The sequence below is a fragment of the Pan troglodytes genome, chromosome 4 (assembly GCF_028858775.2).
Source record: "Pan troglodytes isolate AG18354 chromosome 4, NHGRI_mPanTro3-v2.0_pri, whole genome shotgun sequence".
Lineage (NCBI taxonomy): Eukaryota > Metazoa > Chordata > Mammalia > Primates > Hominidae > Pan > Pan troglodytes.
This window is the reverse complement of record NC_072402.2, coordinates 17,712,700-17,740,517: the sequence shown is the minus strand read 5'-3', so window position 1 is coordinate 17,740,517 and position 27,818 is coordinate 17,712,700. Positions and strand designations below refer to the sequence as shown.

Genomic DNA, 27,818 nt, shown 5'->3' with positions numbered 1-27,818 from the left:
GAGACAGGGTTTTACTCTGCCACCCAGGCCAGAGTGCAGTGGTGTGTGATCTCGGTCACTGCAACCTCCACCTCCTGGGCTCAAGGGATCCTCCTGCCTTAGTCACCCCAGTAGCTGGGACTATAGGTGTCCGCCACCATGCCTGGCTAATTTTCGTATTTTTCTAGAGACACGGTCTCACCACGTTACCTAGGCTGGTCTCGAACTCCTATCCTCAAGTAGTTCGCCCACCTCAGCCTCCCAAAGTGCTGGGATTACAGACATGAGCCACCACACCTGGCCTGTTCATTCTACTTTACTAACTTTCCTTGCTTAGAACTCTGAGCAATCTATAGCAAGCTTTACCTCTTCTTTAAAATGAAACAACTTTATAGACAAAATTAAAAATTGAGAATTATAGGCCAGGTGTGATGGCTCATTCCTATAATCTCAGCATCTTGGGAGGCTGAGGCTAGAGGATCGAGACCAGCCTGGGCCACAAAGTGAGACTCCCATCTCTTAAAAAAACATAATTTGAGAATTATATTTTTCACAGTTTATTCATAAGTTAAAATGTACTCCATGATTTTGATCTATGCCTGCTTAGCTCAGACGTATGGGACCAGAGTGAAATAGCTTCAGTGGGTATACGTGTCTTTGTGTACTAGTCAGCTTTCTTAGATTATGCAGTGGCAGCCAAAAAAAAAATATCTCATAGGCCTCTAAGAACAAAGGTTTAATTCTTATTTATTTTCCAGGTCAGCTGAGAGCTGTGACTCTGCTCTGTGTGTCTTCATTCTGGGATCAAGCTCACCTGGGCCATGTTGATCTTGGGGAAGGAGAAGGCAAATGACAAGAGCACGCAATGGCTCTTCAGTATCCGCTGGGAAGAGGCACACCACATTCCCACTGACATTTTATGGAAGCAGGCCGTGTGGCCATGCTTGAGATCAGTGTGTGGGGAAGTAAATTCACCCACAAGGTAGACAGAGCAACCCCATGGCAGGAGTGGATGTGTTCAACCCCCCACATAGGGCAGCCAATGAGAAGAAAAACACAGTCCACCACACTTCAACATGTTTGAATTTTGGTCCTTTTTCAATGACATTCCTATTTGAGATCTCTTCTGACAGCTTTAGGGCCATTCCTAAGATTCAGAGAGCAGTGTAGCGTGACTCACTGTATGCCCCTGGCAAAGACTGAGTGTGGCCCACAAAGCCTAGAATATTTATTTTCTGACTCTTTCCAAAAGAGTTTGTCAACCCCCAGAATAAAACTAAATTTGGAGGCCAGGTGTGATGGCTGAAACCTATAATCCTAGCACTTTGGGAGTCAAAGGCAAGAGGATCCCTTGAGCCCAGGGGTTCAAGACCAGCCTGGGAGAACTTGTCTCTGAAAAAAAATTAATTAATTAATTAAAAAAAAAAAAAAACCTTAAATGTGGGATTGGTCCTGGAAGCTTGGTTTCATTGGCACTGGGAGCAATTATGTCCGTCCCAGATGAAATCAGCTTCTAGAAGTAACAAATCTCACCTTTAAAGCCAGCGGTTACTAATCAGTATAGAATTACTCCTCTAGAATCTGGAGTCCAGACGCCACTCCAGTGAATCTGTGTATCCATGTTCCTGGTGTTGCACTTACCACACAGGATTATAATTACAATTTTATGTCCCACAAACAGACTATGGTAACATCCCATACTCAGCCCAGTGCTTGACAAAGGTATTTTTGTAACTGTTTTTGATTGAATTAAACTAAACTATGGGCATGCAGAGAATCTTAAGATAATCTAAGATACCGTATTTGTTTCATCATGAATCTCTTATTCGTAAATAAATTCCTTGTCTGAGCTTATCTGAAAAATGGAAATTCAGGAAGGGTGCAGTGATTCACATACCTGTAATCCCAACACTTCAGGAGGTGAGGCAGGAGGATGGCTTGAGCCCAGAGTTCCAGTCCAACCTGGGTAACATACAGAGATGTCATCTTTGCCAAAAAAAAAAAAAAAAAATGTAAATTAGCTGGGTATGGTTGCACACCTATAGTCTCAGCCTCAGGAGGCTGAGGTGGGAGGATTGCTTGAGGCTGGAAGGTTGAGGCTTCAGTGAGCTGAGATCGCACTATTGATCTCCAGCCTGGGCAACAGAGCCGTCTCAGAAAAAATAAAAAAGGAAATTTTTTTTTTTTTTTTTTTTTTGAGACAGAGTTTCGCTCTTGTCGCCCAGGCTGGAGTGCAGTGGCATGATCTCGGCTCACTGCAACCGCCGCCTCCAGGATTCAAGCAATTCTCCTGCCTCAGCCTCCCAAGTAGCTGGGATTACAGGCACCTGCCATCACACCTGGCTAATTTTTTGTATTGTTAGTAGAGACGGAGTTTCACCATGTTGAGCAGGCTGGTCTCGAACTCCTGACCTCAGGTGATCCACCCACCTCGGCCACCCAAAGTGCTGGGATCAGCCACCACACCCGGCAAAAGGAAATTTAAATGTCACCAAAAGTCTTCTTTAAATGCCTACTTAGAGATCACAGAGGAGAGTCATGTTGACTCCACTGCATTCACCGAAGTCCACCAAAAGCAACAAAAAACCAAAAATATAAGGAAACTCCATTTTAAAAGAAAGTCTTCTGCCTCAAACCAAAAAGTAGAAGAACATCGGCCAGAAAAGATTAAATGTATCAAAATAAGAGACCAGTGAAAAGAGATGACAATTTCCAGGCGATAGGAGAATGGAAATGGTTGACTACAAAGGGACCACACAGGGACATTCGTTGGGTGATGAAATACATAGCATAGTGTATTTCATCACCCAAAGCATACACTCCTGTGTATGCTATGCTAGTGATGGATTCGTGCCACTATGCATTTATCAAAACCCATTGTACTGTACACTTTTGAAAGTGAAGTTTACTCTATGAATTTTTTTTTTTTTTTAACTCAACCAAGATGATAGGGAATTGAAGGATGGATTTCAGGCTGTGACACTAAATCTGACTGCATTACAAATGTAGGACATAAGCTCAATGACAATGATGGAGAGAAAAATATCTCACCTAGGTTACTGGAAACCTGTGTTTTAACTAAAAGTCGTAAGGAGCCAGGCGTGGTGGCTCACGCCTGTAATCCCAGCACTTTAGGAAGCCAAGGTGGACGGATCACCTGAGGTCAGGAGCTTGAGACCAGCCTGGCCAACATGGCAAAACCCCATCTCTACTAAAAATACAAAAAAAAAAAAAAAATTAGCCAGGCATGGTGGCAAGTGCTTATAATCCCAGCTAGTCGGGAGACTGAGGGAGGAGAATCACTTGACCCTGGGAGGCGGAGGTTGCAATGAGCCCAGATCGTGCCATTGCACTCCAGCCTGTGCAACAAAAGTGTAACTCCGTCTCAGAAAAAGTAAAAATAAAATAAAAGCCATAAGGGCCAAAGAAAAAAAACTGTGAAGACAAAAATTAAAACTGTACGTAAACTGTGAATAACAGAGTTGACATAATTCCCTCAGACCTGGAGCCATACAGAGAAAGCACCATAGTCCTGCAAGAGCCACCTGATTTGAGACACCATATAGGGACTTTGGGAAGAATAGCTGGATAGTTCTTCCAGCAGGAAACAGTGAAGGTAGCACTGAAAGATACCCCAACCCTGAAATGTGTCACATCCCTGCATCAAATCTAGAGCCCTGTCCGAGGGCAAGGGTTAAACATAATGGAGGCAAAGGAGCAAACATCAGATGGACATACTGTGTCTTCACCACTTGGGCTGCTGTAACTAAGCACCACACACTGGGTGGCCTAACCACAGGCATTTATCCTCTCCCAGTTTTGGAGGCAAGGAAGACCAAGGTCAAGAAGTCAGGCTGTGAGAGAAAAGACAGCTCAGGCCCCTCTCCATGGCTTGTAGATAGCATCATCCCAGTCTCGCCCTTCATGTTCGCACGACATCATCCCATGTTCGTGTCTCTATCTTCACTTGAAGTTTTTTGGGTTTTTGTTTTTTTTGTTTCTGTTTTTGTTTTTTTTTTTTGAGACAGAGTCTTGCTCTGTCGCCAGGCTGGAGTGCAGTGGTGCAATCTTGGCTCACTGCAACCTCCGCCTCCCACGTTCAAGCAATTCCCCGCCTCAGCCTCCCAAGTAGCAGGGACTACAGGCAAGAGCCTCCACGTCCAGCTAATTTTTCGTATTTTAGCAGAGATAGGGTTTCACCATGTTGGTCAGGATGGTCTCCATCTCCTGACCTCATGATCTGCTCTCCTCGGCCTCCCAAAGTCTGGAATTACAGATGTGAGCCACCACTCCCGGCCCACCTGAGGTTTTGTTTTTTTTTTTTTTCTGAGATGGAGTCTCGCTCTGTCGCCCAGGCTGGAGTACTGTGGCACGATCTGGGCTCACTGCAAACTCCAGGGCCTTCCGGGTTCACACCATTCTCCTGCCTCAGCCTCCCGAGTAGCTGGGACTACAGGCACCTGCCACCACGTCCGGCTAATTTTTTGTATTTTTAGTAGAGATGGGGTTTCACCGTGTTAGCCAGGATGGTCTTGAGCTCCTGACCTCAGGTGATCCACCCTCCTCAGACTCCCAAAGTGCTAGGATTACCGGCATGAGCCACCACGCCCAGCCTTATTTTTATTTCAATTGAGAAGTTACCAATAGATAAAAGTCAATCTTTCAGAATCTAAGGAAAGTTCAAGTTGTTGTTAAAATTTGCTTCGTTTTCATGATTTCCATACTCTTATAACTGTTCTGTTTTTAAAGCATATTAGTCTCCCAAGGCGCCTTCTCTCAACCAGCAATTCTCAGCCCTAGATGTATATTAAAGTCACCTGGGGAGCTTTCCAAATAATGCCAGTGTTGGATCCACCCACTGAAACTCAGCTTTCATCAATAAGGGAAGGGAGAAAGAAACCCAGCATGTGCTTTTTTCATCTCCTTTATTTCTCCTTTATTTTTTTTCAAAGATACCCTTTCCTCAACTTTTATTTTTCTATTTTTCTGGGATTCTTCCTGTGACCATCCCATACACCTCATAATTTTATATTTTCTAGTTCTTTGTTCTTTCCTTTTTTTTCAAAAAGGGTTTCTAAATATAATTTTAAAATGTACTAATTCATTCGTCTACATAGTATAATACTAGATCCACTATGTATTCCATCATTTTTGCTTTTGATTGTAAATATTACATATTTCCTATATTTTGCATAACATATTATGAAAGTTTCAAACATGCATAAAAATAATGTTGCAGTAAAAGCATGTTCACTCTAAACCTATATTCTCCAATTAGCATCTTACAATACTTCTCCTATCACATGCCTATTTGTCTAGCCAGCCCTCTAGCTATCCCTCAGCCATTTTTTTTTTTTTTTTTTTTTTTTGGAGACAGAGTCTCACTCTGTTGCCTAGGATGGAGTGCAATGGTACAATTTTGGCTCACTGCAGCTTCAACCTCCCAGGCTCAATCAATCCTCCTGCCTTCCAAGTAGCTGGGACTACAGACAGGACACCATCCCTGGCTAATTTTAAAATTTTTTGTAGAGACAGGGTCTTGTCATGTTGCCCAGACTGGTCCCGAACTCCTAGGCTCAAGCGATCCTCCCACCTCAGCCTCCCCAAAGTGCTGGGATTACAGGCCACTGCGCCTGGCCCCATCTTATTTTTTAACACATTTCAAAGTAAGTGATAGGCGTCAGTGTGCCTCCCCTAAATATTTCAGCATCACATCAGTATTCTTTAAAACACTCTGAGTAGTTTTTCAATTTAGCCAGGTTTGAGAACAATTGTGAATTACAACAAACGATGCTCAATCCTAGCTCGTGGTTTCCTGGCTTGTGGTACACAAAGGGTTTAAGAAACTTCTTTCTCCACTTGCTCCTGAGAAATCCTTTTAAAGAGCCTTTCTGAAAAATCAGACATGGGCCAGGCGCAGTGGCTCACACCTGTGATCCCAGCACTGTGGGAGGCCAAGGTAGGAAGACTGCTTGAGTCCAGAAGTTCAAGACCAGCCGAGGCAACATAGTAAGACCCCTGTCTCTACAAAAATGTTAAAAATTACTTAGATGTGGCGGTGTGCACTTGTAGTACCAGGTATTCGGGAGGCTGAAGCTGGAGGACCTTGAGCCCAGGATTTCAAGGCTGCAGTGAGCTATGATTATGATAGAAGCAGGAGATAGCCAAAGGCTGCCCAGGTCATTGTGCACAGGGGGCCTGCCTAAGCATGCCCATGGTGAAAAATTCCATCCCTTAACATATGTGTAGTAAGAGAAATAAATCAATGTGGAGTGGCTGAGACTCAGGGCCCGCATGCGCACTGAGGAAATGGGGGTAGAGCCACCAGGAATTCGCGCCTTATGCAGGGGGAGGAGCCTGGCCTCCTCAGCTCATGTGGTGGCCTGGTGTTCAATCTGTGAGGTGCGACCCTGGTGGCAGGACCCCTTCTTTCTTTGCTGAGAGCTTTCTTTTCGCCTAATAAATCTGCCCTCCTCACCCTTCAATGTGTCTGTATACCTAGTGTTTCCTGGTCGTGAGACAAGAACCCGATTTTAGTTTAACTAAGGAGCAAAAAACTCCTGCGTCGATTGCACCGTTGCACTCCAGCCCAGGCGACAGAGTGAGACCCTAATCTTAAAAAAATAAAGAAAAAAGGCCGGGCGCAGTGGCTCACGCATGTAATCCCAGCACTTTGGAAGGCTGAGGTGGGCGGATCGCGAGGTCAGGAGATCTAGACTATCCTGGCTAACACGGTGAAACCCCGTCTCTACTAAAAAAAAAAAAAAAAAAAAAAAAAAATTAGCCGGGCGCGGTGGCTGGTCCCTGTAGTCCCAGCTACTCGGGAGGCTGAGGCAGGAGAATGGCGTGAACCCGGGAGGCGGAGCTTGCAGTGAGCCGAGATCGTGCCACCGCACTCCAGCCTGGGAGACAGAGCGAGACTCCGTCTCAAAAAAAAAAAAGAAAAGAAAAAAGTCAGACAAATACCTAAGTACAACATAAGTAAATACAAGCTAAGCAGATCAATATGATGGATGTTAAGCTCCAGGAAAAGACCAATTACTTACACGCTGCTTATACTGGTAGTAAAAAGGGAAGGAAATAATCACATAGATTCAATGCAGGATGTCTTTCAACTGAGGGTTTTTCTCTGGGTATTTTCCTGTGGGTAACAAGAGAAAGTTCTTTTCTTCACCTTTTGATTGACTTACTGTACTCCCCACCAATTTTGGTAGTTGCCTTTTAGTATTTGTCAGCTGTCATCCCCACTGCCAATCCCTCTGGTCCTAGCATTTATTTAAACGCTCAGGATTTTGTAAGAGCAGATAAAGCAATTCGAGGAACACTTCCCCCTCCCCTCCCCTTCCCCGCGGGAAGGCAGCTAAGGCCCAGCGAGAAATCGAGCACAGCGCCGGTGGGCCGGCACTGCTGGGGGACCCAGCACACCCTCCACAGCCGCTGGCCCGGGTGCTAAGCCCCTCATTGCCCGGGGCCGGCAGGGCCGGCCGGCTGCTCCGAGCGCGGGGCACGCCAAGCCCACGTCCACCCGGAACTCCAGCTGGCCCGCAAGCACCGCGCAGCCCCGGTTCCAGCTCGCGCCTCTCCCTCCACATCTCCCTGCAAGCTGAGGGAGCTGGCTCCGGCCTTGGCCAGCCCAGAAAGGGGCTCCCACAGTGCAGCGGTGGGCTGAGGGGCTCCTCAAGTGCCGCCAAAGTGGGAGCCCAGGCAGAGGAGGCGCTGAGAGCGAGCGAGGGCTGTGAGGACTGCCAGAACGCTGTCATCTCTCACCAAGATCTTGCCCTTGCCATTGCACTCCAGCCTAGGTGACGGTGAGACTCCGTCTCAAAAAAAAAAAGTTCCTGCAGAGTAAAACTGTCTAATGCCTTTATGCACACCCTTTGCTAATTGATCCTAAAAGTTTGCTCTTCTGGTAGGCAGCAAGAGCCCACCTGAGACATACAAACTTACACATTTATTCTACTGACCTCAGCTTCCTGAGAGGTCGTGTACCTCATCTGCAGTCAACGAATTTAAAGTGTCTTGGGTTGCAAGTTTTAACTATAGTGCAAATTTATTAGAAATATTACAATATAATAGAAGGAAGTGCTGTCCTTAATAACTTCAACTTATACCTAAATGAATGCTCTTACTCTGTTGTTTCCTGCCTTGTACTAGAACATTATTTGTTCCCAATTTTGTTAGATGGGCCAAACAATCAAATCACATATTTAAATAATGAAATAGGCCAGGCATGGTGGCTCACGCCTGTAATGCCAGCACTTTGGGAGGCCTAGGCGGGTGGATCACCTGAGGCGTGGAGTTTAAGACCAGCCTGTCCAACATGGAGAAACCCCATCTCTACTAAAAATACAAAATTAGCCAGGCATGGTGGCACCTGCCTGTAATCCCAGATACTCAGGAGGCTGAGGCAGGACAATCACCTGAACCTGGGGGGCAGAGGTTGCGGTGAGCTGAGATAGTGCCACTGCACTCCAGCCTGAGCAACAAAAGCAAAACTCCATCTCAAACATATATAAAAAATAATTAGTTGAAGTTTGCTAAGTAATGACATTTCTGCCACTTTATTTACATATTTTTGTTTTGTTGTTTTGTTTTTTGAGACAGTTTTTGCTCTGTCGCCCAGGTTGGAGTGTAGAGGTGCGATCTCGGCTCACTGCAACCTCCGCCTCCTGGGTTCAAGCGATTATCCTGCCTCACTCTCCTGAGTAGCTGGGATTACAACCACCCGCCATCATGCCCGGCTAATTTTTTTTGTATTTTTAATAGAAACGAGGTTTCACCATGTTGACCAGAGTGGTCTCGAACTCTTGACCTCAGATGATCCATTCATTTCAGCCTCCCAAAGTGCTAGGATTACAGGCATGAGCCACCACACCTGGCATTATTTTACTTATTTAGAGACAGATCTCATTCTATTACCTAGGCTGGAGTTCAGTGGCACACTATCTTGGCTCAAGGTAGCCTTGACCTCCCGGGCTCAAGCAATCCTCCCACCTCAGCCTCCCCAGTAGCTAGGAGTACAGGCATGTGCCACCAACCATGCCCTGCTAATTTTTGTAGAGACAGGGTTTTACTATGTTGCCTAGGCTGGTCTTGAACTCCTGGGCTCAAGCGATCCTCCCGCCTCAGCCTCCCAAAGTGCTAGGATTACAGGCGTGAGCCACCGCGCCTGGCTTCTGCTATTTTAGACATTAGAAAAGCTTCCTTGGCTGGGCTATTCTAATAGGTAGGCAGATCACGAGGTCAGGAGATCGAGACCATCCTGGCTAACACGGTGGAACCCTCTCTCTACTAAAAAATACGAAAAATTAGCCTGGCGTGGTGGCAGGCTCCTGTAGTCCCAGCTACTTGGGAGGCTGAGGCAGGAGAACAGCATGAACCCGGGAGGTGGAGCTTGCAGTGAGCCGAGATAGCGCCACTGCACTCCAGCCTGGGCGACAGAGTGAGACTCCGTCTGAAAAAAAAAAAAAAAAAAACTTCAAGTTTTTTAAAAAAGTTCATGTGTGCCTGCATCTGTTCTCAATTACTACACACGAGACAATACTTCTTTTATGTTATAAGCAAACGAGGGGGAGAAATAACTCTGGCTCATGGGCGTTATTTTCATTCTCTAGTAATCAGCTCCACAAGTTTCCAAACCAGATTTCTTCCCAGTAAGAATATAATGAACCTCGCTCCCCTCTGTAAGAAAGGAGGTTGAGGGAAAGCCCAGTTCTGGTCTGGCCTAACCTTACACTCCATGGAAGAATGTGGTAGAGTGATGGCAGAGTGGGAATTCCTCTTCCTTCTGTTGCTGCCTCCTGGTGTTTTCATCTTTTGAATGCCAGGGCCTGGCCAGGCCAGCAGTGGAGGAGAAGTAGGCTCAAGAGCCAAGCTGAGGGAACTGAGAGCTCATTATGGACACTGTCTCCCCAACCCTCGCCTCCCACTGCTGCACCATGAAGGAGCAGGACTCCAAAGAAAAGAGGCCCGGTGTGCAGGAGCTCTCAGTGAGGGGGTGGTACAAAGGAAGAGAAAAAGGCGGGGCACGGTTGGCTCATGCCTGTAACCCCAGCACTTTGGGAGGCTGAGGCAGGTGGCTCCCTTGAGCCCAGGAGTTCCAAGACCCGCCTGGACAACACAGTGAGACCCCATATCTAGTAAAAATTTAAAAATTAGCCGGGCATGGTGGCACACACCTGCAGTCCCAGCTACTCGGGAGGCTGAGGTGGGAGGACTGCTTGAGCCCAGGAAGTCGAAGCTGTCGCGAGCTGTGATCCTGCCCACTGCACTCCAGCCTGGGTGACAGAGAGACCCTGTCTCAAAAACCAAAACAAGAAAGGGAGAGGAAAAAAAGGAGGAATCAGTGGGAAATATCTGAGGGCCTTATCAGGTAGTAATTATTAATTTGGGTGGCTTCTTGTTTCAAGGAAACACGCTGGCTCTGTCAACACCACTGTTGCAATAGAATTACATGTGTTTAAGCCTGCAAGATGCAAGCAAGAGCTTGCAAGCCTGCACCTTTTAAGTTTTTCCAATCTTCCAAGGTAACCATTTTATTTTAAAACAAAGCTGTCGTCGGTCCCCTGGGTGTTTTTAGATGTCTTGCAATGTGGCATCTTCTGGAAGCTCAAGGTTTTACCAGGAGATGATTCACACCCAGCCAATGTCATCCCATCTTCAATTTACTAATGGATCTCATTTCACAACTGGGGATTTAAAATATGGAAAGACTTCAGACAGCTTGTTTGCACATCAGAATCAGAGACAGCCCCACGCCTCCATCTATACCCTTCTCGCATCTTCAGAACCTACCTTTCTGAGGTTTATTGAATGGATCGAATAAAATGTTCTTATTGTCACTAAGCAGGGATATACCAGGGTAACTTTATCTAAAATTATTTCGTTCATCAAAGACAACTCCTGCCCCTCTCAAGCCAACCCACACTGGTTGCCTTGTGAACTATATTTTTAATTTAATGTAAATAATCGTGATAGTGATGGAACAGGCTGAATAAGCACAACCTATGCTGCTTTATCCTTATGATGTAGAGAAGCATGTCTTTTAAGGGACCACATATTAAAATGGAAACACAGTGCTTTGTTTAGTCTAATGCCAAGGGGAATGAAACAGAAAATGGTTCCTAGGCTGACAGCATCCAGAGCGCTTTGTAAAAGGTAGTTTTGCAGTCCATGGAAGCCAGTCGACCTGGGAAGGAAGCCTTGGTTTCCTCTTTGTGCTGATTGAGAGTCCAGCACTTCAGAGTGCAGTTCCAGACACGGAAGGAAGATCTTATCGCAGCTTTTGGAAATCTCCATTGTTACAGCGGTCTTGTTTCCTTCACACCGAAAAGCAAGAAATAACATTGAAGGCTCATTTTGGTTTGTAATCTGTTTGGATCCAAATGTTCATTCCTTACGGAGATTTTCTGAACCTATGAGAATATGTCACAGGATTGATGACTAATGCAGGTACTCTAAAGATGAGATCCATCAATAAAATTTTAATCTCTCAATCACCTGGTACTCTTGATTGTACCTGTATTCATCACAAGCTGTAAATTGATATAAGCTCTAAACCATTTGTTATTCCTTGCCAATAAAATATGACATTAAATTAGGTTCTACTACTAGTTTAAGCGGCGCTTTCTTCAATTTGGTGTATCTATATATACATTGTTGATCTAGTTCTATTGGAATAAGAGTTAAGAATATGGCCTCCAGAACATCTACTTCCGATATTTGGAATGTGTTAATGTTTTCTTTGTGGCCAATTAATGATTGAATCATCTAAATGCCCAAAGTCACAAAAGAACATATATTTTCTGCTGGATATAAAGTCATATATATAATGTTGAGGTTGTTTATTATATTTTTTTCAAATCTTATTTTTCCTTATTTTTATCTGCTTGGCCTAGTAAACTCTGCAAGAGATATATTACAATCTCCTAGAATAATTTGTTTGTTTTTAAGTTATCTTGACATGAGTTTTTGCTTTATGTATTCGGCTTTTTTCCTGCTTTGGCATAAAGATGACTGTAATACATTCTTGCAGGTTATACACTTTTATCATTAAATAATCTTTCTCTTTGTCCCATTTAATAGGTATGGATGTTTTCATTGAAGCTCTACAGCTTCAAACCTTGTATCAAACCATTTGGTTAAATGACATGACGGTTAGTTACCAAACGTAAAAAAGCAGTATTTTCTCTGAATTATTATGGACAAAGACTGGGAAAAAATTGAGTTGTTATGTTAAGGAAGTGGATTATGAGTTAATTATTCCTTAAGTCTTTTTTTTTTTTTTTTTTTTTTGAGACGGAGTCTTGCTCTGTCGCCCAGGCTGGAGTGCAGTAGCGCTATCTCAGGTCAGTGCAACCTCTGCTTCCTGGGGTCAAGCGATTCTCCTATCTCAGCCTCCAGAGTAACTGGGTTACAGGCAGCACCACCATGCCCGGGCTAATTTTTGTATTTTTAGTAGAGATGGGGTTTCACCATACTGGCCAGGCGGGTCTCAAACTCCTGATCTCGTGATCCACCCGCCTCGGCCTCCCAAAGTGCTGGAATTACAGGCATAAGCCACCATGCCCGGCCTCCTTAGGTTTATTTTTTATTCCGATTATATTTGTTTAATCAACTGAAGTAATTTCCAAAATAAATGAATAATGTTCTGATTTCTGGTCAACATTGATAGGAATAGGGTAAAACCCATCAACCCAGAAGACAAAACTTACCTATTATTATCTCCACCTTCCCTGCCATCTGTTCCTTATCTGTCCGTCATCAAACAATTTAATTTTGAAAATAAAGTAGGTGTGTCTGGCTACTGCCTGTGGGTGATAGTGAATTTCGTTAGAGTCAGCCGCATTGTTTTTCGGAAGGCGAGGAGCCATCTCAGTTCTAGAGCTGGAGGAAGAAGCAATCCGTGTGATGATTCTCTGGCTTCCTCTTAGTGACCTCTCTCCTGCTGCAGGGAACAGCAGCACTTCAGTTCAAAAAGCTTGGAACAAACTGATCCTTTTTGTAAATAATAGAAATAAGTTGAGGCTTTACAGACTAGAAGCTACAAGGCGTTCTTTCAGTTGATAAGCTAGTAAGTCAACACTGCTTTACTTTTTACTTGACTTTATGAGAAATGGCATAACCTCAGCTGCACTCTCAAGCAACAGCATTTTGTCAGTAGAAGAATATTGTCAGTACATAGCCATGGCCTCTTCCGTCCTTTAGGCAAAGAACATATAAAAGGTTACTATTTCCAATATTCTACTGCCCTAGAAATGGCAGTAAATGCATTTCTACCCATTGTACACTTAGGCAGGGGCAATCAAAGCGACGCTGTCCGTAAATGGCCTTTTATCATTTTTGGTGACAGCTGGAAGGAAGTCTTTAGAAATTTCTCTAAAGGGTGCGGTAGGATGTCAAAGGAATTCTAACTTTTAGCAGGAATCTTGAATGTGCCAAGTTCACACATGGCTGAAATATGTTTAATTCTTAATCAAGTAAATGGAAACAAGATGGTCAGAGGGACTGCAGAGGATACCCATTCTATTACCCCAGATTAAACTCTTTACGCTTCTCCAAAAGTATTTGGAGATTAGTTGTGTTTTTTTTTTTTTTTTTTTTTTTTTTTTTTGAGACGGGGTCTCACTCTGTCGCCCAGGTGCAGTGGGGCAGTGGTGCCATCTCAGCTCACTGCCAACTCAACGCTGCCTCCCAAGCGCAAGGGATCCTCCCACCTCAGCCTCCCAAGTAGCTGGTACTACAGGCACGCTCCTCCACACCCAGCTAATTTTTGAATTTTTAGTAGAGACAGGGTTTCACCATGTTGTCCAGGCTGATCTCAAACTCCTGAGCTCAAATGATCCTTCCGCCTTAGCCTCCCAAAATGCTGGAATTACAGGCATGAGCCTGGCCTACTTTTTATTTTTTTTAACTACATACCAAATACCAAATAGGAGTTTCTAGATATAGATCACCTGAGGAAAAACGTACAGAAAAAAGTAATTAATGCTAAATAATGATAATAGAATTTTATGTCTCTATCTTCTTACAACCTATAGCAATGAACCTGGAACTCTTAGTGCATCAGGACGTTTTATTTGATTACATGAAACAAATTGTTAGAAGCTGATTTTTCCTCTCTGTCTCCCAGAGTCTCATTCTGTCTCCCAGGCTGGAGTACAGTGGTGCAATCTTCACTCACTGCAACCTCTGCCTCCCAGGATCAAGCAATTCTCATGCCTCAGCCTCCCAAGTAGCAGGGACTGCAAGTAGCAGGGACTGCAAGCGCGCACCACCATGTCCAGCTAATTTTTGTGTATTTTAAATAGAAACAGGATTTCACCATATTGGTCAGGCTGCTCTCGAACCCTCGAGCTCAGGTGATCCTCCTACCTCAGCCTCCCAAAGTGCTGGGATTACAGGCATCAGCCACGATGCCCGGCCTGTGTTTGCTATTCTATCAGCTTCCAAAAGTGCAAAAAGTTCAATGATCCATTCCTGCTCACAGCAGCACTATTCAGAATAGCCAAAAGGTGGAAGTAACACAAGTGTTCATCAACAGATGAATAAGCAAAATGTGTTATCTATATAAAACAGAATGTTATTCATCCTTCAAAGGGAAGTACATTCTGACATATGCTACAACTTGGATGAAACTTAAGGACATTATACTAAGTAAAATGAGCCTTTCACAAAAAGACAAATACTGCATGAATTCACTAACATGAGATATCTAGGGTAGTCAAAATCATGGAAACAGAAAGTGGAATGGTAGTTGCTAGGGCATAGGAGTAAGAGTGAGTAGCAATTATTTAATGGGTATAAGAGTTTCAGTTTTACAAGATAGAAAAGAGTTACAGAGATGGATGGTGGTGACGGTTGTGTAACATTATGGACATTATGGATGTATTTAATGACACTGAACAGTACACTTAAAAATGGTTAAGTTGGGCCTAGGCAGTGGCTCACGCCTCTAATCCTAGCACCTTGGGAGGCCAAGGTGGGTGGATCACAAGGTCAAGAGATCGAGACCATCCTGGCCAACGTGGTGAAACCCCATCTCTACAAAAAACACAAAAGTTAGCTGGACGTGGTGGTGCATGCCTGTACTCCCAGCTACTCGGGAGGCTGAGGCAGGAGAATCGCTGGAACCCGGGAGGTGGAGGTTGCAGTAAGCTGAGATCATGCCACTGCACTCCAGCCTGGCGACACAGTGAGACTCTGTCTCAAAAAAAAAAAAAAAAAAAAAAAAAGGTTAAGTTGGTAAACTTTATGTTTTGTGCATTTTACTACAGTAAAAACAAAAATGTGGATAGTTGCTGATTCTGGAGAAGATGTAAATTTTCTCAGTAGAGGTGAAGCGAGTGCAATCTGTGATCAATGTTGTTGGGAGAAAAACAGCTTTTGGTCAACAAGACATACCTCAGAACTGAGGAAGATGGTGAAGAGTCTCCGACGTGTATGTTTTTCATTTAAATTAAAATATGCCTTCCTGGGTCAAGCCAGGACCCAAAGTGTTCAGAGAAAATAGAATTTTATGTGATATTTTGAGTCCAAACAGAAACAGGAAATTCCAGCAACCTCTGGACCGAGAACAAGTTCCCTTGAGAAGTTCTCACTTAGTTTTCCATATTGAATGAGTTCTGAGTGGTTCGAATGACATCCTGAAACACATGTGAACCATCTCAATCTCCACATATCCTCCGTGCTGGGTAAAGTTCAAACAACTAGGCATTATTTTAAGACTCGGAGTATATCGCATAGCAAACAGGCTAAGTTAAATTCTACCCTGATAACAGAAGAGATAAAAGTGGCTATTCATATTATTTATGAGATCTTGCCTACCCAAAAATGCAACCACTGAAGTCATTCCATTACGCATAATATCTTGAAGTCCCTTATTAAAGTAAATACACTGTAAGTCACTCAAGGTGGCACAGGTTACCACCCAGAAATGTAAATCATCTGACTAGGTTAATTACTTATCACTTAACGGAATGGAAATGAGGAAAGGAGAGGAGAAAGAGAAGGAACATTTATTTAGCTCCTCCTATGTGCTTGCATTCAGGTAAGTTCTTCATGTAATTGCTTTTATTGAATCCTTGTAACATTTTGATAAAATAAAAGTTATTATTGCTTAATTTTTACAGTTAACAGAATTGAGACTTAGAAATATTAAGTAACTTGTCCATAGCTTTGCAGCTAAGAACCTGGTTTTGAGGCTGGGTACAGTGCCTCACACCTGTCATCCCAGCACTTTGGGTGGCCAAGGCGGACGACTCTCTTGAGGCCAGAAGTTTGAGACCAGCCTGGCCAACATGGTGAAATCCCATCTCTACTAAAATACAAAAAAAATGCTGGGTGTGGTGGCACACGCTTGTAATCTCAGCTACTGGGGAGGCTGACGCACGAGAATCACTTGAGCCTGGGAGGCAGAGGTTGTAGTGAGCAGAGATTGCACCAATGCACTCCAGCCTGGGTGACAGGGCAAGGAATCCAGGTCTGACTGATTCCAAACCCTACCAGGTTAGTATCCACCCAATGTTTGAAGGAGGAAATCAACACAAAAGAATACAGCAGCGCTGCTCAATAGAAATACAATGTGAGGCACTTATGTATAACGCAAGGCACAACTATAGCCATATTTTAAAAGTATAAAGATTCCATGGCTGGGCACAGTGGCTCATGCCTGTTACCCCAACACATTGGGAGGGTGAGGCAGGAGGATTGCTTGAGTCCAGGAGCTTGACACCAGCCTGGGCAAGATGGCAAGACCCCATTACAGAAACAGTAAAAATTAGCTGAGCACAGTGGTGTGGGCCTGTAGTCCTAGCACTTTGGAAGGATGAGGTGGGAGGATAACTTGAGCCCAGGAAGTTGAGGCTGCAGTGAGCTGTGATCTTGCCACTTCACTCAAGCCTGAGCAACAGAGCAAGAACATGTCTCTCAAAAACTAAAGAAAAAAAGAAGTGGTAAAATTAATTTTAATAAGGTATTTTATTTACTTTAATATAGCCAAAATATTATCATTTCAAAGTGTAATTGGCATAAATATTTTTTGTTGAGACAGAGTCTCACTTTCTTGCTCAGGCTAAAATGCAGTGGTGTGATCACAGCTCACTGCAGCCTTGAACTCCTGGGTTCAAGTAATTCTGCCTCAGCCTCCCAAGTAGCTGGGACTATAGCCACATACCACCATGTGCAGCTGATGTCTTAATTTTTTTGTAGAGATGGGGTCTCACTATGTTGCCTAAGCTGGTCTCAAACTCCTGGGTTCATGTAATATTCCCACCTTAGCCTCCCAAACTGCTGGGACAACAGGCACAAGCTGCCACGCTTGGCTAATTTTTACTTTTTTTGTAGTGATGGTCTCAAGCTCCTGCACTTGCCCAGGCTGGTCTCAAGGTCCTGCACTCAAGCAATCCTCCCACCTCAGCCTCCCAAAGTGCAGGTGTGAACCATGGTGCCCAGCCAGCTTAAAAATGATTGAGATATTTTACATTACTTTTTATAATAACACCTTGAAATCTACTACGTAGTTTATATTCCTAGCTCATCTTAATTCAGAGTAACCAAATTTCAAGTGCTCAGCAATCATGTGGCTACCTGCTACCATATTGAACAGTGTCACTCCACAGCACTGACTCCTTGTAGATGTGTACCATTCACAAGTTTGGCCATTATAATTTTGTCTTTATCTACATTACTTATTAAAATATCAGCCAAGACAAGTACCTAGAAAAGTTAAGTTAGAATTATTATCTGACCCAGCAATCCCACTTTTTGGCATATACCCAAGAGAAATGACATGAAATGAAAACGTTTTAGGAAGAAATGAAAACATACATCTACACGAAAATTTGTACACAAACGTTCATATCTGCATTATTCAAAATAACCCAAAAGTGGAAACAACCCAAATGATCACCAATTGATGAATGGATAAGTAAAATGTGTTATATCCATGGAATGGAATCTTATTCAACAACAAAGAAGAATGAAGTCCTGATACATGCTAAATAAAACATGGATGAATCTTGAAAACATTATGCTAAGAGAAGGAAGCCAGTCAAAAAAGAACCACATATTGTATGATTCCATTTATATGAAACATCCAGAATAAGCAAATCTATAAAAAGACTAAAAGTAGATTAGTGGGCTGGGCACAGTGGCTCATACCTATAATCCCAGCACTTTGGGAGGCCAAGGTGGGAGGATCACTTCAGCCCAGGAGTTCGAGACCAACCTAGGCAACATAGCAAGACCCCATCTCTATTTAAAAATTTAAAAAATAAAAAATAAAGTAGATTAGTGGTGTGTGTTTTTGTTTTCGTTTTTGTTTTAGCAGTGGGTTTTTTGTTTTGTTTTTTGACAGAGTCTCGCTCCGTCACCCAGGATGGGGTGCAGTGGCGTGGGTCTCGGCTCACTGCAACCTCCGCCTCCTGGGTTCAAGCGATTCTTCTGCCTCAGCCTCCCGAGTAGCTGGGACTACAAGCACATGCCACCATGCCTGGCTAATTTTTTGTATTTTTAGTAGAGACAGGGTTTCACCGTGTTAGCCAGGATGGTCTTGATCTCCTGACCTCGTGATCCACCCGCCTCAGCCTCCCAAAGTGCTGGGAATATAGGCGTGAGCCACCGCACCCGATCAGATGAGTGGTTTTCTAGGGCTGGGAAGGTTGAGGGGATATGGAGTGGAGAGTAATTGCTAATGGTTATGAGATTATTTTGGTGGATTAAATTCTATTGTGATGGTTACCTGCTATAGGTGATGGTTACCTATTAATAGTAAAAACTATTGACTTGTACAATTTAAGTGGGTGAATTATATGACATATGAATTATATCTCAATGACGCTGTAAGATAAAATATATAAACTCATCTGAACCCTCAAAAAATATCAAGCAAGGCAAAAGCTTTAATATAAGTTTCTAAAGAGATATTTATCTGCTAATTGATCGCTATTAGATATGATGGTTCTAAAACTACTAGATTCCCTGCCTACACCCCTACCTATACCCCTGTCTATACCACTGCCTACACCCCTGCCTAGTCTATATCACTGCAGTTTTTTTTTTTTTTGAGACGGAGTCTCACACTGTTGCCCAGGCTGGAGTGCAGTGGCATGATCTCAGCTCACCGCAACCTCTACCTCCTGGGTTCAAGTGATTCTCCTGCCTCAGCCTCCCGAGTAGCTGGGATTACAGGTGCCCGCCACCACGGTCGGCTAATTATTTGTATTTTTAATAGAGATGGGGTTTCACTATGTTGGCCAGGCTGGTCTCACGCCGCTGCAGATCTTATGTTCTTGGTCTTGTCTTCAAAAAGAGCATCTATCTAACAAATGCCTGGAAAAGACAAGCTTGGAGCCAAGCACTCTCAGATGAACAAGAGCCCTGCCCACTTGAGTCTGTGATATGGAAAAGTAGACAAATATAGAAATATAGAAAAGTAGATAAATACCAGCCATTGTGAGTAGTTCTATAATTGGGAATCTATACAGAGCCTCATAGAATGGTCCACGGAAAATAAGGTTAATGTAGCACTTCTTGGACCTATCAGTGCAGTGACTGTACCAAAAGGGCTGATTAAAATAATATGTCTTGGCTTATTTTTTGTGACATTACACTAGTTAATGGGAACTTCATTCTTTAAGTGCTGTACTCTTAAGTACAAATCACATCGAATTTTGTTTCAGAATTTTGCCAAGATTCCTCATCATGCCCATTGGTCAATGGATTCCAGATGCCAACTCTTCCCACTTTTTAAAATAGGACAAATGTTTGGCAGCTCCAGTTCTGAGGACTTTTCTCATTTGCTGATGATTCCTCAATGAGAAGAGTCTGGTAAACGAAGAGCAGTCCAAATTTAACTTGACACCCGTGCACCAGGAAGCATGTTGACACGTGTTTTTAGTAGTACTCTTCATTAAGGAAATAATTCAAGTTGCCTATCAGCAGTGGAATGATTAAAAGGTACCAGTTATCCATACCATGGACTATTACACAGCAGTGAAATGAATAGATCATGTTACACACGCCAGTCTGGCTGAATTTCAAAAAGAATACTGAGCCGAAGAAGCCAATCATAAAGTATGATTTCAAAGACATTTTCAAAACAGGCAAAACTAAACATGTACACTGTTTACTGAAACACATATGCACTAAAAAGCCAGGGTGTGATTCACACGAAATTCAGGACAGTTGTTATCTCTGAGGGGCGTGGGAGGAGGAAGGATATACGATCTGGGTGGAGCACACAGGAAACTTCTGGGGGACTGGTGATGTTCCATTTCTTGGCATAGATGATGGTTTAAAAGCTGTTTATTGTGTTGTTTAAATTATACATGTGTATTTTCACATACAGCTTGTATATTTTACAATGTAATAATGGATCCACATTCTGGCTGGTGACGCAGGCTCTCCTAGGCATCTACCTTTTTATCCACATATTATTCTGGTTTACTGGTCTGTAATAGATCCTGCATTAGCTGGATTCTGGAATTCAATGCTACTTAAAATATATAGATTTCTTTGTCTGTGAGGAGTTTTCGAGTTGGCAAGATATTTGAGACAGATAGAGGATTCCTGGAACCTCAGAAGGGCGGCCAGGGGGCAAACATGAGCCTCTGGCCTCATCCCTCATCTGGCTTTCGGCCCAGTCAGACCACCCCCAATGAAAGCCAGGTCAGAGAAGTGTGCAGAAGATGTGCAGAGAGGCCTCATGCCTTCACGTATTAAATCTTTATCCTTGGACTTCAAAAACTCCCAGAAATGGGGGAGTGGGAGTCATACTAGTCCCTTAGGCAAACAACAATGGAAGAAGCAGCCCCAATCTGCCTACTCATCATGATCGTAAATCACGCTTCCAGACACCTGCCTAGACAGCAGCCCGAGAGAAACTTTGGCGTGGGAGTTGCCCTTGCATTGAGTAGGCTGGTTTATCTCTAAGGGCGTGCACAGAGCTACAAGGTTGGAAGGAAAGGGTTATTGTGGCTAGTTCAAGGATTCTTACTCTCCCTCTGGCGAACCAGCCAGACACATGCTAAGTGCTGATTGTAGTCAGTTCTAAATAGAGCAGCAAGCACACCCTTTCATATCTCCAAGATATTCAAATTCCCACCCAGCAAGAACTAATATTTTTACAAGGTAGAGATCCACTGACCAAGGAGCGGCAGCTTTTAAACTACTCCACAGTCACTTATTCCCCAGAAAAGACATATTAGAAAAAGATAAACAGAACAAGATCTTTCAGGGACTCCAATTTTTCTTGTTGATAAAACGAAGTTGTCTTTCCTAAATCCAAGCTTGCACAGGTGTGTGTATCAGCAGTTCCAAAAGCTCAGCCATCCTAGATTGGCTGCCCCAAATGACCTGAATCCATCTTATTTTCATCACACTATTGATTCTCAAGAAAAAGGCCTCAGGGTGGGGATAGGATACCCATGCCCATCAGTTGAGATGATTTGTGAGACATGTTCAATTTACAGTTATCCACTCCAGATAGGTGTGGTCTATCCTTCCAACCGAGTGTTGCAGAACAGAAAAGAAATTAGAACTACTAGGTTTAGGGCTGGATAGGTGGCTCGCACCTGTAATCCCAGTACTTTGGAAGGCTTAGGCAGAAGGATTGCTTGAGCTCAGGAGTTCAAGACCAGCCTGAGCAACACACTGAGACTCCATCACTATATTTAAAAAAAAAAAAAAAAATTCATGGCCTGGCACAGTGGCTCACGCCTGTAATCCCAGCACTTTGGGAGGCAGAGGCAGGTGGATCACGAGGGCAGAAGATCGAGACCATCCTGGCTAACACAGTGAAACTCCATCTCTACTAAAAATACAAAAAATTAGCCGGGCACGATGGCAGGCACCTGTAGTCCCAGCTACTCGGGAGGCTGAGGCAGGAGAATGGCGTGAATCGGGGAGGCGGAGCTTCAGTGAGCCCAGATGGAGCCACTACACTCTAGCCTGGGTGACAGAGCGGGACTCCATCTCAAAAAAACAAAAAAAAAATTAAATTTAAAAAATTATTTTAAAAGAACTATAGTGTCTGTGTCGACGAAAAGAGTCGAACTGTGTAAAATATTTGAAGAGCCAAGTATGAGTGATCCTGCCTGTGACACAGCCCTCAGGATGTCCTGAGAACATGTACCCAAGGTGGCCAGGGTGCAGTTTGGTTTTATCCATTTTAGGGAGGCATGAGACATCAATCAAATGCATTTAAGAAATACATGAAATACATTGGTTTGGTCCAGAAAGGCGGAACAACTCAAAGTGGGGGCTTCCAGGCTATTGGTGAATTTTAACATTTTCTGGTTGACAATTGGTTGAGTTTGTCTAGTCCTGGGATAGATAGAAAGGGAATGTTCAGGTTAAGATAAAGATTGTGGAAACCAAAGTTATACTGAAGTCTTACAGTGGCTGCCCTTAGAGATAATAGGTGACAAATGTCTCCTATTCAGACCTTAATTAATCTTTTTAGGATTGGGAGGATCTGGAAGAAAAAGATCTAGCTATGTTAATAGCAATTCTTTACAGACGCAAATTGTCCCCCACAAAGAACAGCTTTGCAGGTCATTTCAAAATATGACAAAGAAACATGTTTTGGGGTAAAATATTTTTATTTTCTTCATCTCGTAATGTTATGCCAGAGTCAGGTTGGAAAGTAAATCATGATATATAGGGTCAAATAAAACCCATCTGATGAGAATTTATGTTCGTAAGGCATGAGTGGACCCCTTAGGAATTTGGGCAAGAAAAAAAAAAAATCAGAGTTTAGTCTTCAGTCCCTAATCTTGGCCGAAAAGCATTCCATAGCATGCATATACAGGCCAAACAGCAACAGGTCCCACAGTGCTAGGAAGGCTCATTCCTAGACTTATCTGATTTGGTCATTTGGCAAGGTTTCTCAGTGCTGGGAAGGCTCATTCCTGGGGTAGTCTGGTTGGTGGTAACAGTTTTAAAATATTAGCGATTTGGATCATGGGGGAGAGGACACGGTATGACCTGATGTAATAGCCAATTGTTTAAGGGGTGAGATGAAGTCAGGCCTAGGGTTTAGTCTGAAAAAAAAAAAAAAAAAAAAATCTGGCAACAGATCCATTTTGTGAGCTATCATGATCTGGGTCTTCAATTGTGCCTTTTTCCTTTTGCTGTAACTGGCATAACATTTACAGGAGCTATATAATGCTAATACAGTGACAAATATAAAGATAGCAAAGATTAGGCATCCAATAAGATTATAAGTAGAGTCAGAGGGCAGTAAACAACCTAACCAGCCCAAAAAAGTCACTGCACGCATCATCATATTCTTTGATTAGACTCACAATGTGTTTACCCTGCTTATAAAGGGTCACTCGAATTTTATGATTTAAAAAAAAAAAAATTTTTTTTTTTTTAATCATTTTTTTTTGACACGGAGTCTCGCTCTGTCACCAGGCTGGAATGCAGTGGTGCAATCTTGGCCCACTGCAACCTCTGCCTCCCAGGTTCAAGCGATTCTCCTGCCTCAGCCTCCCAAGTAGCTGGGACTACAGGTGCCTGCCACCACACCTGGCTAATTTTTGTATTTTTAGTAGAGACAGGGATTCACCATGTTGCCCAGGATGATCTCGATCTCTTGACCTCATGATCCACCCCCCTCGGCCTCCCAAAGTGCTGAGATTACAGGTGTGAGCCACTGCGCCGGGCCGAACTTTATGATAAATCTTACTTGAAGATTGTAGGACCAACATTAACTCAGAATTCAATAAATTTAATATCTCTTTTAGCCAATTTATCTCCATAGGTATAACATCCTGAGAAGAGTATAAATCAAGTGCAAGGAATGCCTGGTCCTAAAAGTCTAAATTGTTATAGACTTGTTAACAGTAGACAAATCTATTTTTCCTACCACCTTTGTATTGCACATATACTGGTATTTGGGAAAGGAAAGGAGGTTTTGTCACAGAAGTCATAATTGCGCTCCAGCCTGAGCAACAAGAGAGAAACTCCGTCTCAAAAAAAAAAAAAAAAAAGAGTCAAAAGGCTTATAGCCAATAAATTGTTCTAGGCCAGATAGCAATGGATGTGGACAAGCATTTGTTACTTCTTAAAATTATTAAGTTAAAAAGCCAACAACAAAACCAAAAGGAAAAGTTACAAGACCGACTTATTTTTAACTTCTATGTGTTGAGCTCCTGTAAGCTTGGTTTTTGTTACAGACATATAGCAATTAACTACACAAAACATAAGCATTGTTCTGAAAAATACAGATAGAGAGACAGAGAGAGATTTATCTTCACAACTCATAATTGGGAGTGTTATACCTAGGAGGCTTGTTATAAGGGATTTTTTTTTTTTTTTTTTTTTTTTTTTGAGATGGAGTCTCGCTCTGTCACCCAGGCTGGAGTGCAGTGGCAGGACCTCAGCTCACTGCAAGCTCCGCCTCCCGGGTTCACGCCATTCTCCTGCCTCAGCCTCCCAAGTAGCTGGGACTACAGGTGCCCGCGACCACACCCAGCTAATTTTTTGTATTTTCAGTAGAGACGGGGTTTCACCGTGTTAGCCAGGACGGTCTCAATCTCCTGACCTCGTGATCCGCCCACCTCAGCCTCCCAAGGTGCTGGGATTACAGGCGTGAGCCACTGCGCCCAGCCTGTTACAAGGTATTTTCATCCTGTTAGTAAATAATTGTCTTTATAGTAGGTGTCAGGCCTCTGAGCCCAAGCCAAGCCATCCTGTGACTTGCATGTATACTCCCAGATGGCCTGAAGTAACTGAAGAATCACAAGAGAAGTGAATATGCCCTGCCCCGCCTTAACTGATAACATTCCACCACAAAATAAGTGTGAATGGCCGCTCCTTGCCTTAACTGATGATATTCCACTACAAAAGAAGTAAAAATGGCCGGTCCTTGCCTTAAGTGATGACATTACCTTGTGAAATTCCTTCTCCTGGCTCATCCTGGCTCAAGTCTCCCCCACTGAGCACCTCGTGACCCCCACTCTGCCCGCCACAGAACTCCCCTTTGACTGTAATTTTCCTTTATCTACCCAAATCCTATAAAACAGCCCCACCCTTATCTCCCTTTGCTGACTCTCTTTTCAGACTCAGCCCACCTGCACCCAGGTGAAATAAACAGCTTTATTGCTCACACAAAGCCTGTTTGGTGGTCTCTTCACACGGACGCGCATGAAAGTAGGCAGAATATTTTTTGGTTGGGGTGGATGTAAAAGCGACACATGATAGTTTAGAAGGCAACTAAACTTGCTTTACCAGCTGTTTAGGCATTTTTGTACCCCCTTCTTGATTTGGAGGGTTTGACCTTGACCTAACTTTTTCCCACAAAGCCAGCTCTTACAATCTTACACACCCACCTCTTCAGCGATAGTCCCTGGGCCCAGAGGGAGGCAGCTTGGATAGTTCTGGCAGCAGAGCATTAGCAGCGAAACAGATGTGGGGTCAGTGGGATGCCAAACAACGGAGACTCATATCTCTGGTCTTCAAAATACCATGATTTTGGTTTCCTTGGAAGTAAAACAAGGAGAGATAAATAACATTTACAGTTTGAGAATTACAAGAGTAATTCATATGTCAGAATAGAAAAAGGAACCTATTCCATTAGGGCACCAAAAAAAAAATATGAAAAATATTATAATCTGTTTTGGTGGTTTTTTTTGGGATGGAGTCTTGCTCTGTGCCCCCAGGCTGGAGTGCAATGGCACCATCTTGCTCACTGCAACCTCTGCCTCCCAAGTTCAAGCGATTCTCCTGCCTCAGCCTCTCGAGTAGCTGGGACTACAGGCACCCACTACCATGCCTGACTAATTTTTGTATTTTTAGTAGAGACAAGGTTTCACCATGTTGGCCAGGCTGGTCTCAAACTCCTGAACTCAGGCAATCCGCCCGCCTCGGCCTCCCAAAGTACTGGGATTACAGGCGTGAGCCACCATGCCCCGCCTATAATCTGGCTTTCTAGCCAAGAAATAATGATTTAATCTGCATTCAAAAAGTTAGGGCTGAAATCTAGTATTAAGTGTTACGCTTTATCCTTGAAACAATTTTGTTTAGCCACCTTTTTTATCAAAGAGAAAATTATAGCAAGGCCAATTTGTGTGCAAGGTAAGTTTTAAGGCTTATTATGCTTATCTGACTATCTGCATAAAATGCAGCAAGAATTGATTGGCCATATAGACTCCTTTTGAGTTGGTTTTGCTGAAACTGTACCTAAAAATAGGCTATTTTAAGTTTCAGTCTTGGTAAAATAACCAGTGTCTCCAATCAAAAAAAAAAAAATTATTATTGAACTTATGCAGACAACCATATTGTCATAAAATTACAATCTGAATTTTGGAGGACTCAGAAAAGTAAACTTGCTTGCAAAAACATACTTTACCCAAATAACGTAAAAGAAAAAAGATTTTCTTGACCCTTCTTTAACCACAGCAGCAGCTTTTAAAACAAGATGTTTGTTTACCTTGGAAATGCCATTTACAAGCCAAACAGCTCAAGAGAGCTATTAGGCCCTGTAGAATTTAGCAGCTCCTCGCAATTAGTCCTAGAAAAGAGGCTCTCTACTTACCAGGTAGCAAGATTTTGTGTAAACCATTTTTATTTTATCATGGACTCTTCTGGGAAACATTATTTCCATTAGCATAGGGGGAGCTTCAGTTAATGTTCCATAGCAAGGCAGTAAATGCCCCAAGCAGAAATTCTCTAATTCAGCAGCTATTATTGAAAAAGTACTCAGTTTTTGGCATCGGCCCTGATAAAGAAAAAAAACAAAAACTCCACTTAAAAGGCTACGCAACAGAGGAATTGTCTCGACTAGTATTCCAGTTTTATCCTATATTTTGTGAGCTTCGACAATTTTACTAGTTCCTACTTAGTGTGTTCAAATAACATTTCCTAAAAGAGCAAATTTATATATCTTCAGTTTTTATAGTACTGGAAAGGGGAAAAACATCCCATTAGATATGGCACCCATTTTCCTAAAACTTTTAGGTAAAGGGGGTTACAACTACCTTATATAAAGCTTGTTTAAACATCTTGCATTTTACAATTGGATTAAACTTTTTTTTTTTTGGAGACACTCTTGCTCTAGCGCCCAGGCTGGAGTGCAGTGGCACGATTCCTGCTCACTGCAACCTCTGCCTCCTGGGTTCAAGTGATTCTCCTGCCTCAGCCCCCCACGTAGCTGGGATTACAGGTGCACACCACCATGCCTGGCTAATTTTTTGTATTTTTAGTGGTGACAGAGTTTCGCCATGCTGGCCTCAAACTCCTGACCGCATGATCTGCCCCCTCAGCCTCCCAAAGTGCTGCAATTACAGGCATGAACGACCCAGCCCAGCCTAAACTGTATGTTTTATGTTCTGGACTCAGGAACCCTTTTTTTCTCCCAGACCATTTTACCTTTTCTGGTGAAAAGCGTTTGGGTTCCCAGAATTACAGCTGTAAGACCTATTCTGTGCAGAATTGGGGGGTTCTTGGTCTCACTGACTTCAAGAACGAAGCCGCGCACCCTGGAGGTGAGTGTTACAGTTCTTAAAGGTAGCATGGCCAGAGTTTGTTCCTCCTGACATTCGGACGTGTTCAGAGTTTCTTTCTTCTGTGGGGTTCGTGGTCTTACTGGCTCAAGAATAAAAGGGTAGACCTTCGCGATGAGTATTACAGGTCTTAAGGTGGCGCGTCTGGAGTTGTTTGTTCCTCCCGGTGGAGTTCGTGATCTCACCGGCTTCAAGGAGTGAAGCTACAGACCTTCTCAGGCAGCGTTACAACTCATAAAGGCAGTGTGGACCCAAACAGCAACCAGCAGCAAGACTTATTACAAACAGCTAAAGAACAAACCCGCCACAAACAAACCCAAGCACATTTCC

General features: G+C 43.3%; 1 long non-coding RNA gene across 3 annotated transcripts; it reads right to left on the bottom strand.

The window, feature by feature from the left end:
- On the bottom strand, nucleotides 1-27,818 carry LOC107974642 (uncharacterized). Of its 3 annotated transcripts, none has more exons than XR_001717530.4 (5): nucleotides 27,355-27,818; nucleotides 26,522-26,704; nucleotides 25,317-25,466; nucleotides 12,693-13,179; nucleotides 10,338-11,393 (listed from the first exon to the last, which is right to left on the bottom strand). It is a non-coding gene; the product is annotated as an uncharacterized LOC107974642 (long non-coding RNA). The 3 variants fall into 3 exon arrangements; XR_010157169.1 differs by having other exon boundaries at nucleotides 10,434-11,393; nucleotides 12,693-12,925; XR_008547881.2 differs by lacking the exons at nucleotides 10,338-11,393; nucleotides 12,693-13,179 and adding an exon at nucleotides 1-1,965.